At 50.8% G+C, this 16,991-nt stretch overlaps 1 protein-coding gene and 1 pseudogene across 4 annotated transcripts in view; both read left to right on the top strand.

The window, feature by feature from the left end:
• EYA2 (EYA transcriptional coactivator and phosphatase 2) overlaps positions 1-16,991 on the top strand; it is a 269,733-nt gene that overhangs the window by 221,351 nt on the left and 31,391 nt on the right. The gene's annotated exons all lie outside the window — the stretch shown is intronic.
• LOC116855643 lies at positions 708-11,499 on the top strand (annotated as a pseudogene).

The raw sequence follows: 16,991 nt of genomic DNA, 5'->3' as shown, positions 1-16,991 counted from the left end.
AATGAGAAAGTCCGTTTAATGAGATGGTCGTGAAGAAAATACAACAATGAGATATGATAGTGAGTGATGGGAGAGAGGGGTAGGCTGTGAGGAGGTGGTCAGCATTTCTCAGGGAGTCAGGAGAGGCCTCTGGAGGAGGGGACACTTGAGCTGAGGCTTAAAAGAGCAGCCAGCCAGGTGGAGATCTAGAGAGGCGGGACCAGCACATGCAAAGGCGGAAGTGTGTGAAGGCCACAGTGACTGTAGTGAATGAGTGAAAGCACAGGGGCAACTGGGATAAGAGAGTCTGGAGAGGGAGGTGTGGGCCAGACATGGGTCGTGGATATCAGAGTTTATCCTACGTGCTGTAGACAGCGTGGGGCCAGGGAGCATTAAACAGGAAAAGCTGTGTGAGCTCATTTATGTTTTAAAAGGACTACTCTGGCTGCTGTGTGGAGAATGGGCAACAGGAGGCAAAGGGTGGAGGCTGGGAGACCAGCAAAGAAATTATTGCAGTTGTCCAAGCAACAGAAGAAAGTTGGTTGGATCAAGGCTTCAGGGTTGCGCTAAAGCCAAGAGGGCTCCTGAGGGTTTGGATGGGGGATGAGGGAGATAGAAGAGTTGGGGGGGCGGTGGGAGGCTTGGCTTGACAAGGGTTACAGTGCCATCCTTTGAGATGGGCATATGTGGGAATGCAGGGGGGAAACCCATCCTTCTGTTGAGGGCACATGGGGTTGGAGGTGTCTGCGACACCCAGGGAAGATACCAAAGTGACGGGCAGAGGTAAGAGTTAAAGACCCACACAGTAAGAATGCCTGACACACAGTGGACACTTTATTGGTGTGGGTTGAACCTGAGGCTCAGGGCCAGGTGTTTTGCTGGACTGTTGTGCGTTTCAAGGCAATGTCTTTAGCTCCCTAGGCTGTTCCTCATTGGTTCCGAAACGGAAGCCACACCTCCTGGTGAAGGATTGAATTCCCAGCTGGAGCTGCCCAGGGAAGCCAGTTTGCTTTTACTCCCTAAATGCTTTTCAGAAATGTCCCCCGTGCCAGACGCCCCCGAGGCACCCCAGCAGAACTGAAACCGTGGTGCCCATGTTAAAACCGTTAGCTTGCTGGGGCAGGAGCCCCTGTCCACGTCCACAGGGCAGCCTCCCGGTGCTCCCCAGGGAGACTGTGGGAGTCGGGAGAGGGCCATGGCCCACCCGAAGCCAGCGAGGCCAGCCCCTGCATGGATGGTTAGGTGTTGGGCCTGAAGTCAGAAGACCCTCCCTCCGCTCGGAGCCTGCAGGGCCATCTCTAAAGAAGGGAGTCCGCTCTCGGTCGCAGTAGCAGTTTCAGGTTTCAGGGAAACCCTCCGCCAAGGGCTGTGGACTCAGGGACAGATGAGACCAGCAAGATCCCCGCCCTTAAAGCACTGACCTTCCAGCTGGGGAAGCAGACCTCAAACAACCAAATATTTAATGTCAGATAAAGTGCCCCAAAGAGAGACCAGCAGAGACGGTCCCGGAGCTGTTATTTCACTCGCTACGACCAGGTAAGGCTTGTGCCACATTGGCACATTGGAGCGGACACCTGAACCAGGTGACGGAGCAGGCCACATGGGTGTCTGGACAGGGAGATTGCAGACCAAAGAGCAGGGCAGAGGCCCTGAGACATGGTCCAAGTTGGCAGGTTCTGGAGACAGGGAAGCCGGCGCAGGATCAGGGAGGATGGTAGTGGAGTCGGAGCTGGGTATAGACCACGTGGGGCTCTGGGCCATCCTAAGGCTTCGGCTGATCTTCTCAGGGTGACAGGAAGCCGCTGGAGGGTTTTAAGCAGAAGGAGAACACCATCTGACTTACATTCCGAGGCTCCGTTGGGCTGCTGGGTGAACAGACCAGAGAGGGCAAGGGTAGAAGCAGGCACCTGAGCTCCGTCAAGTCAGGCTGGGTCAAAAGCACTCACACACGTGAAAGCACTCAGGGGGAAGACTCTAAAGACAGGATAGGCGCCAAGGTCAGCTGTATCTCAGGCTCTCCAGGACACCTGTCCTGAGCTCAGGGCAAGCACCTTCTAATCCGTTCCATCTGCCTTGGCGTCCTGGCTCCGCCCATGCCTGGCTGTGTGCCGGGGGCAGGGGTCTCCCTCTCCTCTAGCCTCATTTCCCTCATGTGCTCAACAGGTAGAAGAACAACCGAGCTTCCAGGTTGTAATGATGATGGGGGAGAGATGAAAGCTGCCCGCACGCAGCCTGGCCCGCCGCACGTGCCCAACAAGCAGGCCCCTTTCCACCAGGGGTGCAGCGCGTGTCCCGGGGCTGGGTGAGGGCAGGCGGGGGGACTCCACAGTACCAAGGCATACTGTTTCCTTTACATTGTTAGACGTCGTTTATCTTACTACAAGCTAGAACAATACAACTTCTGATTTCACAATGATTCAAAAGCCGTGCTTGCAACACAGAGATACGACAAGGTCACGGACTCCAGCTGCTGGGGTTTGGGCATAAATTCCGCCAACCAGCTCCCCACTCCAGGCCACCTCACCTTTGTGCAGGAGCAGCTTGGAAGCTGGGCCAGGGGACGCATCATCCAAAATGTTGGCTGGGTTGCGGGTTCAACTGAAACTGGTGCGCTTACGGCTCAAGAGCTGGGGAGACCATCCTCGGGGCTCACTGACCTGCACTCACCCAGACAGCCCTTTAGTGGGGAGCCTCCCGAGCTGCCACTTCGTAGAGGGCTATAGGACTCACAGCCAAGGCTGACGCTTGACCTAGCCCTGCGGCCTCCATTCCAGCTGAGCGGAGGTTCTAGGGAACACCGCTCTCTTGGCTTTGACTTCCCGGCTCAAGCTGCAGGGGAGGAGATGCCGGTCAACATGGCCCTGGGGTGAACAAAGCATGGCGGTTCCGCATTAAAGAAAGTTCTGGCCTCATTTTCCCCGTCTTCCCTCTTTGCCCTGCTTCTGCTTGGGCTTGCCTGTTCTCTCTCTCTCTCCCCCACTTCTCCCTCCCCCTAGAACCTCATCCATCTGGTCTTTCCTTTTCTCTCCCTCCCTTCCTTTTTCCTTCCTTCCATCCTTTGTTCCTTTATCCATTCTTTGATCCCTCCCTCCATCCACCTGTATTTCCAGCCTGTCGCTGTCAGCCCCCTGGCCTTTCCATCCATCCGTCCTCCCCCCACACTCATTCATCCAGCTGTCCATTCATCTTCCCACACATTTTCCGTCTCCTTTCTCTCCATGCATTCCCGAGCTCCCTTCCCTCTCTCTGGCCTCCTTCCTTTCCTTTCTTCCATGTATCTGCCTAGTCTTCCTTCTTTCTTTCCCCCATCTTGTCCCTCTATCTTGTATTCCTCCCACTAACTTCTGCTGCCCATCTTCTATGTACTGGGGCTCTAGTCACAGAAATGAGCCAGGTGTGTCCCCTGTTCCTGAAGATCCCGCCTTCTGGTAAGGGACACACATGTAACACAGCTGGACATTCCCATGGCAACCCGAAGGAGGAAGGGATTAAGTGATCCTTCTGATTGGGATGATGGGAACAGGGGAAGCACCAAAGAGGAGGAGATACTTGGGTATTAAAGATACTTGGGTATTAAAGATGCTGGGGGGATGGGGAGAAAGTACAGGAAAGAGAAAGGTGGGAGAAGAGCACTCCCAGGCCAGGAAACAGCAGGTGCAAATGTTAAAGGGGCTAGAAACAGAATGGTATGTTTGGGGAACATACAACACAGCAGAAGTTAACATTCCTGCAGACAGATCCATGTTTATTAACTTGTTTCACCTTTTTCGATGAAAATGCGTATCTGAAGTACCAGCCAGGCACTTTAGCAACGTAGAGACAAATTCTCGCTTGCAGAACTTACAGCTCAAGAGCGATGGTTCGGGTCACAAACCTTCTGTGAAGAGTACATGAACCCCTGACACTGAATGTAACACGTGTGTGTGTGTGTGCAAGTGTGCGCCCCTAGAGAAAGTGGTGGGAGCATCCCATTCCTCTAGGGTTAGGATTTGCCCCAGTATTAAGCCGTGTAGCTTTGGGAGATGCAACAGTTTGGTTTCTTCTTCTATCTCCCCATAAACCCAATAAAACCAAGAGAAGGCGAAAGAAGGTATACTTGGAGCTGAATTAGAACCCAGCTCCATTGTAAAGAGAAATTTTGGAGTGAGTAAGAGCCCTCAGGACTCTCTGCCCAGGGTCAGACACCTCCCACACCCGCCGAGGTGTAGGCTGGAAGGCGGGGAGCCACGGGTTGCCCCCTGGGCTGGTTCAGTGTGTTGCCAGTGGCAGGAAGAAAGCAGAGTCCTGAGAGCTCCCCGCCCCCACACGCATGCGTGCTGGGGGACTCGAGCACCAGAGGTGCCGTCCGCAGCTTGGAGGCCCTGGCATTTACGCCCAAGCCGGTCTCCACCTGTCCAAAGGCTGGGTGACGGCAGGAACTTCCTGTGGCAGAGAGAGCTCTCTTTCCTCGATCCACCCCAGGATGAATGGGGTGCTTGCAAAAGCAAGGTTGGCAGAGAACCTTCAAAGCAGAGAAAACACCCAACGAGTAAGGTGGCGGTGGAGGCACAGGCGTTGAAGTCAGACTTTGGTGTGAACCCCGTTTTGCTGTCCACTGAGTGATCTTAGACACAAAGTGACTTCGATGTTCTGGATCTCCGTTGCCTCTTCTGTAAAACGAGGATGAAAACATACCTTGTAGGCTGTTGTAAGATCAGAGCTGCAGTGTGTACAGTCCTGCTCCTGGGCCCAGTTCCTCCGCTGTACGAGGTTGCCCTGCGCTGGCACATGGACTACCTGGCCTGGCTGAGTCCCCAACAGTGACAGCAGAGACTGGGCTGTTTATAACCAGACCCACAGGGTTGACCGTCATTTGCCCTCTGCCCCTGGAGACCCGGAGCCATGAAAGGTCTCCGCCAAGCCTTGCAAGTCACCCGGAGAGATGGGAATCGCTAGGAGCAAGTCCAGATCCAGACCTGGGAACGGACCCTCTCAGTGGTTGTTCCTAGACCCCATTCCTGGACCACCTGAGACTCTGCCTGTGCCCACTCAGCTTCAGGGGCCACTGAGCGCTCCCTCGTTGGCAGGTAAAGGAGGAAATGTAGGCAGCCAGGGCAGCCCACTTTACAGGAAGTGTGAAGCGTTTCTAGTAAGTGCCTACCCAACCCAAATGCCAGCACAGAGGCGGCATGCTATCAGTAGATTTTGAAATGTCTTCGATGGGTGCAAAAGTCAAAAGACGAACAGCAAACCTCCCCTGTCTGGTGGATCTTTACCAGAGACAATATGAGGCAATGGTTGAAGGCAAAGATTCTGGGGCCAAATGGCCTGGGTTCATAACCTAGCTCTGCAGTTAAAAGCTGTGTGACCTCGGGTGAGTACTTAACCTCTCTGTGCCTCTGTCCTCATCTGCAAAATGGGAATAATTGTAATTCCTGCCTCATAAGATTACTCAGAATTAAATGAATTAATGTATATAAAGCCTCTAGAACATAATAGCATGACATAACTGATGGTTATCAGTATTATTAGTTTTATTTTATTCTAATTATTTTCATTATCATCATGTGCATATAGGATCCTGCAAAGGTGCCAGGAATTTGTGACAACCCTGTGCAGCCCATCATGTTTCTTTCCCCCCATTTTACAGATGAGGAAAGTAAAGGTTAGAGAGGGTTAGGGATTTGCCTAAGCTCACGGCAGCTGGAAGTATTAAGCCCAAGATTCAAACCAGAGTTTGCTAGACTCCAAGGCCTGCACTCGTAAAAAATGCAAATCTTCAAGACAAAAATTCGTTCTTTCTGTTTCAAGAGACTATAACTTTGATTAAAAATAGATTTAAAAATCTAGAGCTTGTTGAATGGCTGAGATTGTGTCAGTGGTGTGACTGGGAGCATTTCCAAATTCCAGCAAGAAGGCTCTCCCTTTGGGCAAGAGAAAGACGTGAAATGGAGGCTGTGGTGAGCCACGGCCAGCTCAGTGTGTGGGAGAGGGTGGGCGCTGTTACCACGTCCTCTCCAAGAGCACGTGCTGTCAGGGTTTGCAACGTCTTTATCCTTGTTGTTGGTGTGTTTTCCCTAGACCGGAGGGCAGGGCCATCCTGCCAGGAGGATGTGTTTGGAAATGGGAGGGAGGGTGCCAGTCGTCCCGGGAAAGGGAAGAACTACTGGCTTGCCGCAGACAGGACCCGGAATGCCAAATAACCCGGCCCTGTGGACTGCTCTGCACGTCAGGAACCGTCACACCCAAAAGGCCGGCGGCACCCCCTGGAGAATCATGGCGCTGAGGCCTTGGCGCTGAGGCCTTGAGGCCGGCTGCACAAGATTCCTGGATCACGCAGTGGACAGCCCAACCCAGGCTTCAGGCGGCGGGCTTTTACTTGAATACTAAAAAGAAAAAAGAACTTGGTAAACGTACGGGTTTTTTTCCTCCTCATGTCTGGGGGCGGAAACGATTGAGCCATTAAGCCAGTGATTTCATAGGTGATACTACTTAGGATAAGGTAAACGTTTTATTTATTTATTTATTTTTAAAGATTTTATTTATTCATTTGACAGAGATCACAAGTAGGCAGAGAGGCAGGCAGAAGGAGAGGGGGAAGCAGGCTCCCTGCTGAGCAGAGAGCCCAATGTGGGGCTCGATCCCATGCCCCTGGGATCATGACCTGAGCCGAAGGCAGAGGCTTTAACCCACTGAGCCACCAGGCGCCCCTATTTTTACTTTCTTAGAGTGGAGGGTAGGGGCCGAGGGAGAGGGAGAAAGAGAATCTGAAGCAGACTCCACGCCCAGCATGGAGCCCAACTTGGGACTCGATCCCATGCCCCTGAGATCATGACCTGAGCCAAAATCAAGAGTCAAATGCTTAATGGACTGAGCCACCCAGGGAACCCTGAAATGAGGGTTTTAAACGTCTGAAAAGGAGAATAGATTTCAAGATAAAATGAGAAGTAAACGAAAGGGGCTTCCATAGATTAAACTGCAAAATGGTTCCGCAGGAAGGACCAGAGCCTGGAACCACGGCCATGGAGGCTACCACTCCCCAGAGAGGCCTCGCACTGGGAAGAGAATGGGGATGCCAGCCCGGGATCAGAAGGACCCAGGTTCAAATCCCCATCCCACTCCTTCTTAGCTCTAAGACCTTGAACAAGGTACTGAATTTGGCCGAGTCACCACTTCTTCTGCAGGTCCCTGTGGGACTGAAATGAGGAAAAGCCTTCAAAATCGGTCATTCTCCCATTCCCACACTTCCGCTTCCTACCACGCAAGGAGCGCTAGCGTTTTGGAAAAAGCAAACCATGACCATTTAAAGGGTGAAGACTGGCATCCTTTCTTCAGCTGGAGAAAAGCGTAAACTAGAGTATGATTGGGTACGTCACAAACAGTAGTGGTGAATATTGATGGAAAATTGTTCCAGTTGTAGAAATTCTGTTTTGGTAATTAAAATCTTTGTGTGATAGCAAATGTATTTCTTACTGAAAGTCATGGTCAAAACCATTTGGAAACCAATGGTCTAGAGCAGTCCCGTCTGGTAGATTTTCTACAGTGCTGTAAATGTTCTGTCCAATACAGTGGCCACTGGCGACGTGGGGCTAGGAAGCCCTTGAATTATGTCTAGTGCAACCGAGACCCGGAATTTCTATTGTATTTCATTTTAACTCCTGTTTTAAAGAATTTATATATTTATTGGAGAGCTAGAGATAGGGAGAGAGAGCAGGGGCAGGGAGGAGAGGGAGAAGCAGGCTCTCTGCTGAGCAGGGAGCCCGATGTGGGGCATATAACTTGTGTAATCCTCGTTGTTACACGTTGTCTTAGTCTGCTCGGGCTACCACAACAGAACACGGCAGACTGAGTGGTCTAAGCGATGGGAAGGAATTTTCTCACAGTTCTGGAGGCTAGAGACCTCCAACCGAGGTTTCTGGCAAGGACTCTCCTCCCGGCTTGTAGAAGGCCACCTACTCCCCGCGTTCTCGTGGCCTCTCCTCAGTGTGTGTGCAGAGACTGAGAAAAGGGGCTCTCCGACATCCCTTCCTTGAAGGGCACTAATCCTGTCAGATCAGGGCCCCACCCTTCTGGCCTCATTTAACCTTAACGTTTACTTTCTTAGAGGCCGCCGCTCCAAATACTGGGATTCAGGGCTTCACCTTATGGATTGTGGCGGGAACACACACATTCAGTCCAAAACACCCATTTTACAAATGAAGAAACTGAGGCACGGAGAGGTTACGTGAACCAGAGTCACACAGTTGGCGGTGGCGGTATTCAGACCCAGGCAGCCTGGCTCCGGAGCCTGAGGGCTCACCCGCCGTGCTCTGCTGCCTCTCCCACGGGGAGTGACCGCCATCTGGCTGGGGAAAGAAGGTTCCCCAGACTCAATATGGTGCTGTAGACGATGGGTTCATGGGGAAAGAGAGAGCAGAGAGGGTTGGTGTAGCCAGGACGACGTCTGGAGAAAGACAAGCAAGGTCCGACAGCAAGAGGAGAAGAAACTCCTGACGTAAATGTACAAGACAAAGACAAAAGCTCCCCCAGGAGTTAACACACCACCTTCCCATTGTATACACAAAACAGAAGCCCCACAGATAACAACAGAAGCCTGAGGAACCTTGACGGCGCCCTCAAGCCCCATCCAGAAGGTGGACAGAGCCATAGAGGATCTGAATGCATTTCTAGAAAGAAGGACGCCGGCCACGGCATGAGCTGAGCGCAGGACACAGCCAGGAATGATAAACACGGTCACAGCCCCAGCTGACACGTACCTCAGACTGTCCACGGGGCCCGCCTGCACTCATTCACTCAGGCCTTTCGCCGCCGCAGACGCTAAATACTGGGGCGTACCCCCATTTCTGAGATGGGAAAACTGAGGCACCACGATGCTAACTTGCCCGGCGCAGACATTATTGAGCTCCCGTCTGGGCAGCGCACGTGCATTTCCTCACTCACATCCCACCGCAGCCTGCGAGGGACGGTTCTTCGGCTCTGATGGATGAGGAACCTGAGGCCCAGAGAGATCCCACTGTACGAGCAGCAGGCAGGTGGAAGCCCAGGCCAAGCTGACTCCAGCACAGTTTATTTTTTTAAAGATTTTATTTATTCATTTGACAGACAGAGATCACAAGTAGGCAGAGAGGCAGGTAGAGAGAGGAGGAAGCAGGCTCCCCGCTGAGCAGAGAGCCCGATGCGGGGCTCGATCCCAGGACCCTTGGGATCACGACCTGAGCCGAAGGCAGAGGCTTTAACCCACTGAGCCACCCAGGCACCCCGAGATGCATTTTTTTAAATTAGGAGAATACTGTACAGTATTATGCCAATGAACTTGAAACCTAAATGAGGTTGACACTTGGCAGGAAGACCTAAATTACCAGAATTAACCCAAGGGGAAATTTAAAAATAAATAAACCAATGATGGTGAGAGACTAAAATGGCAGTTAAGGACGTAGTCTCAAAAAGGCACCAGGTTGAGCTGGTGGTAAACAGGAATTCCACCAAACATTCAAGGAAAGGTTAAATCCCATTTAGCACAAATTACAAAGCAAAGAAAAAGATGAGATGCTCTCCCCCCGCCCCCATTTTATGAGAGGAGCCTCCCCCAGAAACTAAATCTGGACCTCGAGCACAGGACAAACGGACAGATCACCATCATTGCCAGTGAAAGGCGGGACACCCCTGCGGTCCCGCAGACACTCTCGCCTGCGCCGCGTGACTCTTCACATGAGTTCCTCTTAGGCCCTCTCTGGGCTTTGATTTTGGACGCCTGGTGAAAGAGGGATCTGGGTTGTAACTGGTACTATTTCTCAGGCTGCCACATGCTTTGTGACACACCTACAAATGGATACACTAACCATGTTTCATAATTTTTTAAAAAAAGAAACTGGAGACTTTGTCACCCAAGAGAGCCCTGAAACGCTGACACTCTGGTGGCGATGGGCACCCCGGGCACCCAGATCTTGGGTTCTGTGACCATTTTCCAGGAAGAGGAACCAGGGCTCCGTGGAGAAGTGGCTAATTCTAGGGCTGGGCCAAGAAATACACATAATCCATGTGGGGCATCTTCAGGTGTCAGAAAGTAAGGAAGTGCTCCAAAAACCGCACAGGGACGGAGGATGTCAGAGCGACCCAGGAGCTCCCTGGAGGAGTTCTGAGTAGCCAAAGCTGGAGCACTTGGGCTACAAAAACAAGGAACACACTATTGGACTCTGAGTGAGTCCACAATGATACAGATAACGATTAAAATAATAAGTAAGTGGAGGGGAATAGGAGACTCTCCCATGCAGAAAATTCTGAATCATTTATTTTTTAAAAGATTTTATTTATTTGAGAGAGAGTACACGTGGATGGGGGAGGGGCAGAGGGAGAGAGAAAATCTCAAGCAGATTCCCCAGTGAGCACAGAGCCAGAAGCGAGGCTCGATCTCATGACCCTGAGCTCACGACCTGAGCCAAAACCAAGAGTCAGATGCTTAACCGACTGAGCCCCCTGAATCACTGATTTAGATTCTCCATCCCAGCTGTGCGCTTTGCATGGTGACTTCCTTTCAGAGAGAGCAGTATGGAAAGGAGAGGAGAGTCCCCTTACAGTGGATGAACCTGATGGAGACCACCTGAGCCAGGGGGTCAAGGTCACCATGAGCAGGGGAAGTCATGTTGATAGGATGCACCTTTAACATGATGCAGTGGGAATGGCACTTGCTTCTGCAGTCCTGCTCACCAAAACCCATAACCCCGTCTACCCAGGAGACAAACAACGGGCAAATCCCTGTTGGGAGCCATTCTGCGAAACAGCTGGCTGGTACCCCTTGAAAGTGTTAGCAACTCCAAGGAAAGTCAGAGAAACTGTCACAGCCCGGAGGAACCTAAAGAGAGAAGAGGACAGAATGTGGTGTGATGCCCTGGGGGGGGGATTCTGGAAGAGAAAAAGGACATGAGGGAGAAAACTAAAGATTTCTGAATAAACAATGACATTAGTTGGGCCGGCCTACTTCGGAGGAGGCCCAGAGGTGGCAGCCATGCGCCCAGCCAGAATGGCACGATCCTGAAGCCCTGTTTCCACAAGGACTGACAGTGGCAGGTGGCGATGTGGTTCCAGCAGCGGACATGGCAGAGCCACAGAGGCAGGGCCCAGCGAGCCAAGGCACACTGCTTTGACCGTGCCCTGCATTGGAACCCATCTGGCCCATCGCGGGCTGCCCCCCGGTGAGGCATTGCACCAAAGTCCAGCTGGCAGGGGCTTTTGCTTGGAAGGGTTACTGGTGCCTGGCATCCCCGAGAAGGTGGCACAGACCATTGGGATCTCAGTGGCTCCAGGAAGTCCGAACATGTCCACATGACTAGCTCTGCCGAAGAACTCGGATTGGGCACCCAGCTGACGGGCCGGGTCATGCCCACACGGAATGTCCATGCGGAGAGAGTCGGGGTCCTCCCAGAGGAGAAGAAACGCAGGCTGTTTGTCGGTCTTCATGTGACCCGTGCCAATGCCCGGCTCTTCGGCTTCCGGGCAAAAAGGGCCAGGGAAGCTGCAGAAAAGAATGTTGAGAAGAAAAACTAAATTGCCAACCAACTTGTGGTTAAAAAAAAAAAAAAAAGAAATTGACATTCGTTAATAAGGATATAGTAATTTATTAGTCGTGACAGGTGCACCATCCAAATATAAGATGTTAGGCCGCCTGGGTGGCTCAGTCAGTTAAGCGTCTGACTCTTGGTTTCAGCTTAGGTCATGATCTCGGGGTCCTGAGATCGAGTCCCATGTCTGACTCTGTGCTCAGCATGGAGTCTGTCCCTCTCCCCACTCTACTGCTCCTCCCCTCTCTTTCATAAATAAGTAAAATCTTTAAAATGCATATATATGTAAGATGTTATATATATAAATATATATATATATATAATGTTAACAATAAGGGAAACTGAGCTTAGGATATATGGGAACGCTCTGTACTATATTCGCAAATTTTCTGTAATCTAAAGTCATTCTAAAACTAAAAGTTTGATGTTAAGTAAGCCACCCAGGGTCATGTACTTAGAATACGGCAGGGCTGGGACTGAAGCCCAGGGAGGGGCGTTTGAACACCGCAATTGCAACATCCAGGAGATGCGAACCTGAACATCGCTACCAGTTCTCTCCTGCCCCGGCTCCCTGAGACGCATGAGTGCACGGCGTCCTGACATGTTGGTGGGGTTTGACTGAGGAATGCATTTTTCTGCTCTGCTTCTAAATTGCCTTATCTGCAGGGTTGGCCGTCCATGAGCCTCTCTTGATGGTGAACTCTGTTCCATTTTGACCATTACTGTACCAGGCACAGAGTTCAGGCCTATAGGATTCAAATTAGTGATAATAGCAAGAATTTTCATTTTCTCTCCTTTTCAGAGTGCCTTAGCTCTACTGACTCATTTAATCCTTGCAGTAACCCAGTGTGGTAAGTAGTGTTCCATAGCCCAGTTATAGATAGGAAGCTGAGGGTCAAAAAGATTCAATACCTTGTCCAAGGTCATTCACTTCCTGAGTGGCAGGGCCAGAACTTGAACCTGGGGTCCAGAGTCTATGCTCCTAACTGCTATATTCTCTGATGGATGCTATCTTTAGAGTTTTTCAAAATTCCCAGATAAGAGTAGAGATTGGCCACTATATCAGACCTAGGTAGTCCTAGAGGCCCCGCAAAGTGGGAAAACAAAAGACAAGTTATTTGTCCTGATACAAGGTGGAGGTGGGGCCGTTTTTACAAAGGAGATTATATCAACAGAGCCTCTTTTCAGGCTTTTAGCAAATGGAAAGGGAAAGAAAAGCATTTGAAATAGAAGGGACAGCAGGTGCAAAGGCCCTGTAGCGGGCATGTACCAGTTGTTGAAGGAACAGCAGGAGGCTGCCGTGTCTGCAAGTGCAGTGAGAGATGGTGGAAGGTGGAGGCGGGGTGCAGCACGCAGGGCCCTCCTTCGTGAGGACCGGGCTTTTATTCCAAGGGAGGTGGGAGCCATTGTGGGCTTTTGAGTAGAAAAGGATGGGACCTGACTTAGGAGTGAACAGGACCCTTCTGGCTGCAAGATGTGGACTGGCCTGGCAGGATGGAGCATAGAAGGGGGAGAAGCAGGGATAGTGAGGAAATGACCCAAGAGTCTGACTCGGAGGTCCCTAAACTTCTTCTGTAAAGAGTCAGGTAGTAGCTAGTTCAGGCTTTGCCGGTCACACTCTCTGTCTTGACTACTCAGTTATCTTGTTGTAGGACAGGAGTAGCCATGGACAGTAGTAAATGAATGAGCTTGATGGTGCTGCAATAAAGCTTTATGTGGGGATGCCTGGGTTGCTCCGTGGGTTAAAGCCTCTGCCTTCAGCTTAGGTCATGATTCCAGGGTCCTGGGATTGAGCCCCGCATCGGGCTCTCTGCTCCGTGGGGAGCCTGCTTCCTCCTCTATCTCCGCCTGCCTCTCTGCCTGCTTGTGATCTCTGTCTGTCAAATAAATAAATCTTTAAAAAAAAAAATAAAGCTTTATTTGCACAGGGAGGCTGTAGTTTGCTGAGCACTGATCTCAGTGGGAGATAAGGAGGGCTTGGAGCGTGGTGGGAGCAGTGGAGGAGGTGCGAATGGTCAGATCGTGGACATATACCAACTATACATTGACTTATCGTGAATATATATTGACCTATGGTGGATATACATTGATGGGAGAGCCCCCAGGATTTGCTGATGGGTTCGTGAAGGAATGTGAGGGGAAGCAAGGAGTCAGGGCCTGTTCCAGGACACAAGCAGGATCCAACCTAGTTTTGGGCACATAGTAGGTGATCAGTAGGTCTGCGTGTTGAATGAGCAATGCAGCCTCTCATGTACGTGTACCTCCTCTTTCCCAGTGATATGTTAAGTACCTGGACGGCAAGAGCCACTTTTCATCCTTGAAACCTCCCTGCTTCTGACCCATGCATTGTGTGATGTGGTTCTGGGGCCACAAGAAGTGTTTTTACAAATGGTTTTTGTGGATCTGGGCTCCTCCTCTCCCTCACTGTGTAGCCTGGGGCACTGTATTCGTTTGCTGGGGCTCCCAGAACAAAGTACACACACTGGGTGGCCAGAATGACAGGAACCCTGTGTCACGGTTCTTGAGACCAGAAGTCTGAGATCAAGGTGCAGGCAGGGTTGGTTCCCTCTGACGCCGGTGAGGGAGAGTCTGTGCCATGCCTGTCTGTCCTCATGTTCAGCTGGCATTCTCCCTGCCTGTGTCTGTCTCTGTGTCGACATTTCCCCTTTTTGTAAGGATTAGAGCCACCACCCTCATGATCTCACCTTTACCCGATCATCTACAAAGAGCTTATTTCCAAATAAGGTCTGTTTGCAGGTCCTGGGGGCTGGGGTTTCACAATCACAACTCAGCCCACAACGGCAAGTTTCTGCACTTCTCTCCACTTCGTTTTCTCCTCTGTGAGATGGCATGTCAACAGCATCCCCCTTAATATAGGCAAAGTGCTGGGTGCCTGGGTGGCTTGGTCGGTTAAGCATATGCCTCCGGCTTAGGTCATAATTCCAGGGTCCTGGGACCAAGCAGCCCATCATTCCCTCTGCTCAGCAGAGCAATCTGCCTTTCCCTCTCCCTTGATCCCTCCTCCTGCTCCTGTGTTAGATCCTGTCTGTCTCCTTCCCATGAAACATTTCCTATTTTCAAAGGCAATGCATATGTACATTATCCTTATAGAAAAAGAGAGAGCGGAGGAGGGAGAGAAGGAGGGAGTAAACATTTTGATGAACTTAAAGCCTCCTTTGACCACTAACCCAATCCCAGTGCCTTCCCAGATAGAACTGCTACTTCCAAGCAGATGCGTAAGCTTCCAGATCTTTCTTTTTCCATTTATGTATAGGTAAAATATAAAATATTTTACTTTGTTTTTAATTGGTTTTTATAAATACAGTTGATGCTTAAACAACATGTTTGTTTGTTTGTTTGTTTGTTTTAATTTTTTTATTGGAGCAGGGGAAGGAGCACAGGGAGCGGGACAAGCAGACTCCATGCTAAGCACAGCGCCCAACATGGAGCTCAGTCTCATGACCCCGAGATCATGACCTGAGCTGAAACCAAGAGTCAGATGCTCAACTGATTTCCGACTGAGCTGCCCAGGCACCCCAACATGAGACTGAATTGCATAGATCTAAAGATATGCAGATTTTTTTTTTAATTTTTTTAAATATTTTATTTATTTATTTGACAGAGATCACAAGTAGGCAGAGCAGCAGGCAGAGAGAGGGGGGGAAGCAGGCTCCCCGCTGAGCAGAGAGCCCAATGTGGGGCTCAATCCCAGGACCCGGAGATCACGACCTGAGCCGAAGGCAGAGGCTTAACCCACGGAGCCACCCGGGTGCCCCAGATATGCAGATTTTTAAATAAATACAGCACAGTCCTGTATTTGTTAAAAGTAACAAGTATTTTCCTTATGATTTTCTTAATAGTTTCTTTTGTATAGCTCACTTTATTTTAAGAATACAGTATATAATACATATAATATATAAAATCTGTGGCAACTGACTGTTTATATTACCAGTAAGGCTTCCAATCAACAAAAGCTCTTAGCAGTTAAGTTTGGGGGTAGTCAGAAGTCATACACAGATTTTTGACTGCGTGGGGGTCAGCCCTCCAAACCCCCATGTTGCTCCTAGGTCAACAGCATATGTACAGTGTGAACCTGGCTGTATTGTTCTCCAGGCTGCTCTTTTTTCCCCACACAGTGGGATGTCTTGGGAATACTTCGTGTATAACAAAAGTCTCCCTGACTCTTCTGACCCGCCAGGCAGGAGTCCACTGAATGGATGTACCACAGTTTATTTAGCGATGATCCAGTTGAGGGAACTTGAGGCGTTTTCCTGCTTTTCAGTGGGATGATGGACATTCTTGCACAAGCCAATGTGTGGGTGTTTCTCTGGATCAGAAAGTGTGAATTCCCTGTGGTGGGGATTGCATGGAGGCCCAGGCATCTCACCCAGGTCAGGGCATGAGAACCCTTCCTCTGTCTTTATGAGCGGATCCTGCTTAGACCCCGCAGGATGGCGACACTTGACCCCGAAGAGGCAAGAAACACCCTAGGCTATGAAAAGCCAGCATCCCACCTCCAAAGCCTGGCGCCCCACGCAGGAGAATTGGGGGGTGTAGGATCTTCCTCCCCCAGAGCTCCCCTCCTCAGCACTGTCGCACTCCCCTCACTGCCAGCCCAGGCCCAGCGGGTAACAGGATCCAGGTCAGCTGGTGGAGTATGAGGTAGCGTCTAGCTGAGCGCCATGGTATTTTATGAAGCCCGAAATGTGATCGCTACTGTTGTCACACTTTAGCACCCCCAACAATCCCCTTGCAAATGAGAAAACCAGAGCCTCCCACATGCCTTTCCCCTGACATCAGGGAAAGCACAGGGAACCCTGCCCAGGGGCCTGAGCCCGTGTGACCCCCGGAGCAGCTTTCGAGCTTGAGGCAAGGACTAGAGAGCAGAAGAGGTGTTTTTCCAATTTCAGGCAAAGCCATGGACAGGGGGTAGAAGTCTGCTACTAATTTTGTTTTCTCTGTGCCTGGGTCTTCAAAGTCAGCGTTGGCTTTTAAAGACCATTTTCGTGAACATATTAGGCTTTCTGGTCGAGGACCCTTCCATCTAGGTAAGATTTCTGCAGCTCAGAGGTCTCCAACTAGCACGCCCACTGGGGCCAGGTAACGTGAAGGGCAGAAAACCCAGACAAGCCTGCAGAGCCCTGGAAAGGGCCTGGGACGGATGAATGCAAGCGCCACACTGCCAGAGCCTGTAAAGTCTGAGTAGCCGAAAATCTGGAAAGACAGAGGAAGAGAGTGAGAACAAGAAGGGAGAAGGGGGAGAGAAGGCGAGGAGAGAAAGAGAGGTCTCCCGGGTTTACATATTGGCTATTGTTCCAAAAAAAAAGTTTCAAGCATAGCGTGGGCTGAGTGAGCCCGGTCTCCAGGCCAGCTCGCAAGCTCTTCCCTAAGTGAGCTTATCAGCACAGAAGAATCGTCTGCCTGGTTCCTTTACCCTTCGACAGCAGCACTGTCCACTAGAATTTTCTGTGATGATGG

The sequence above is a fragment of the Lontra canadensis genome, unplaced genomic scaffold, assembly GCF_010015895.1.
Source record: "Lontra canadensis isolate GAN:19392208 unplaced genomic scaffold, GSC_riverotter_1.0 scaffold105, whole genome shotgun sequence".
Lineage (NCBI taxonomy): Eukaryota > Metazoa > Chordata > Mammalia > Carnivora > Mustelidae > Lontra > Lontra canadensis.
The sequence above is the reverse complement of the archived record's forward strand: the minus strand, read 5'-3'. Positions and strand labels throughout refer to the sequence as shown.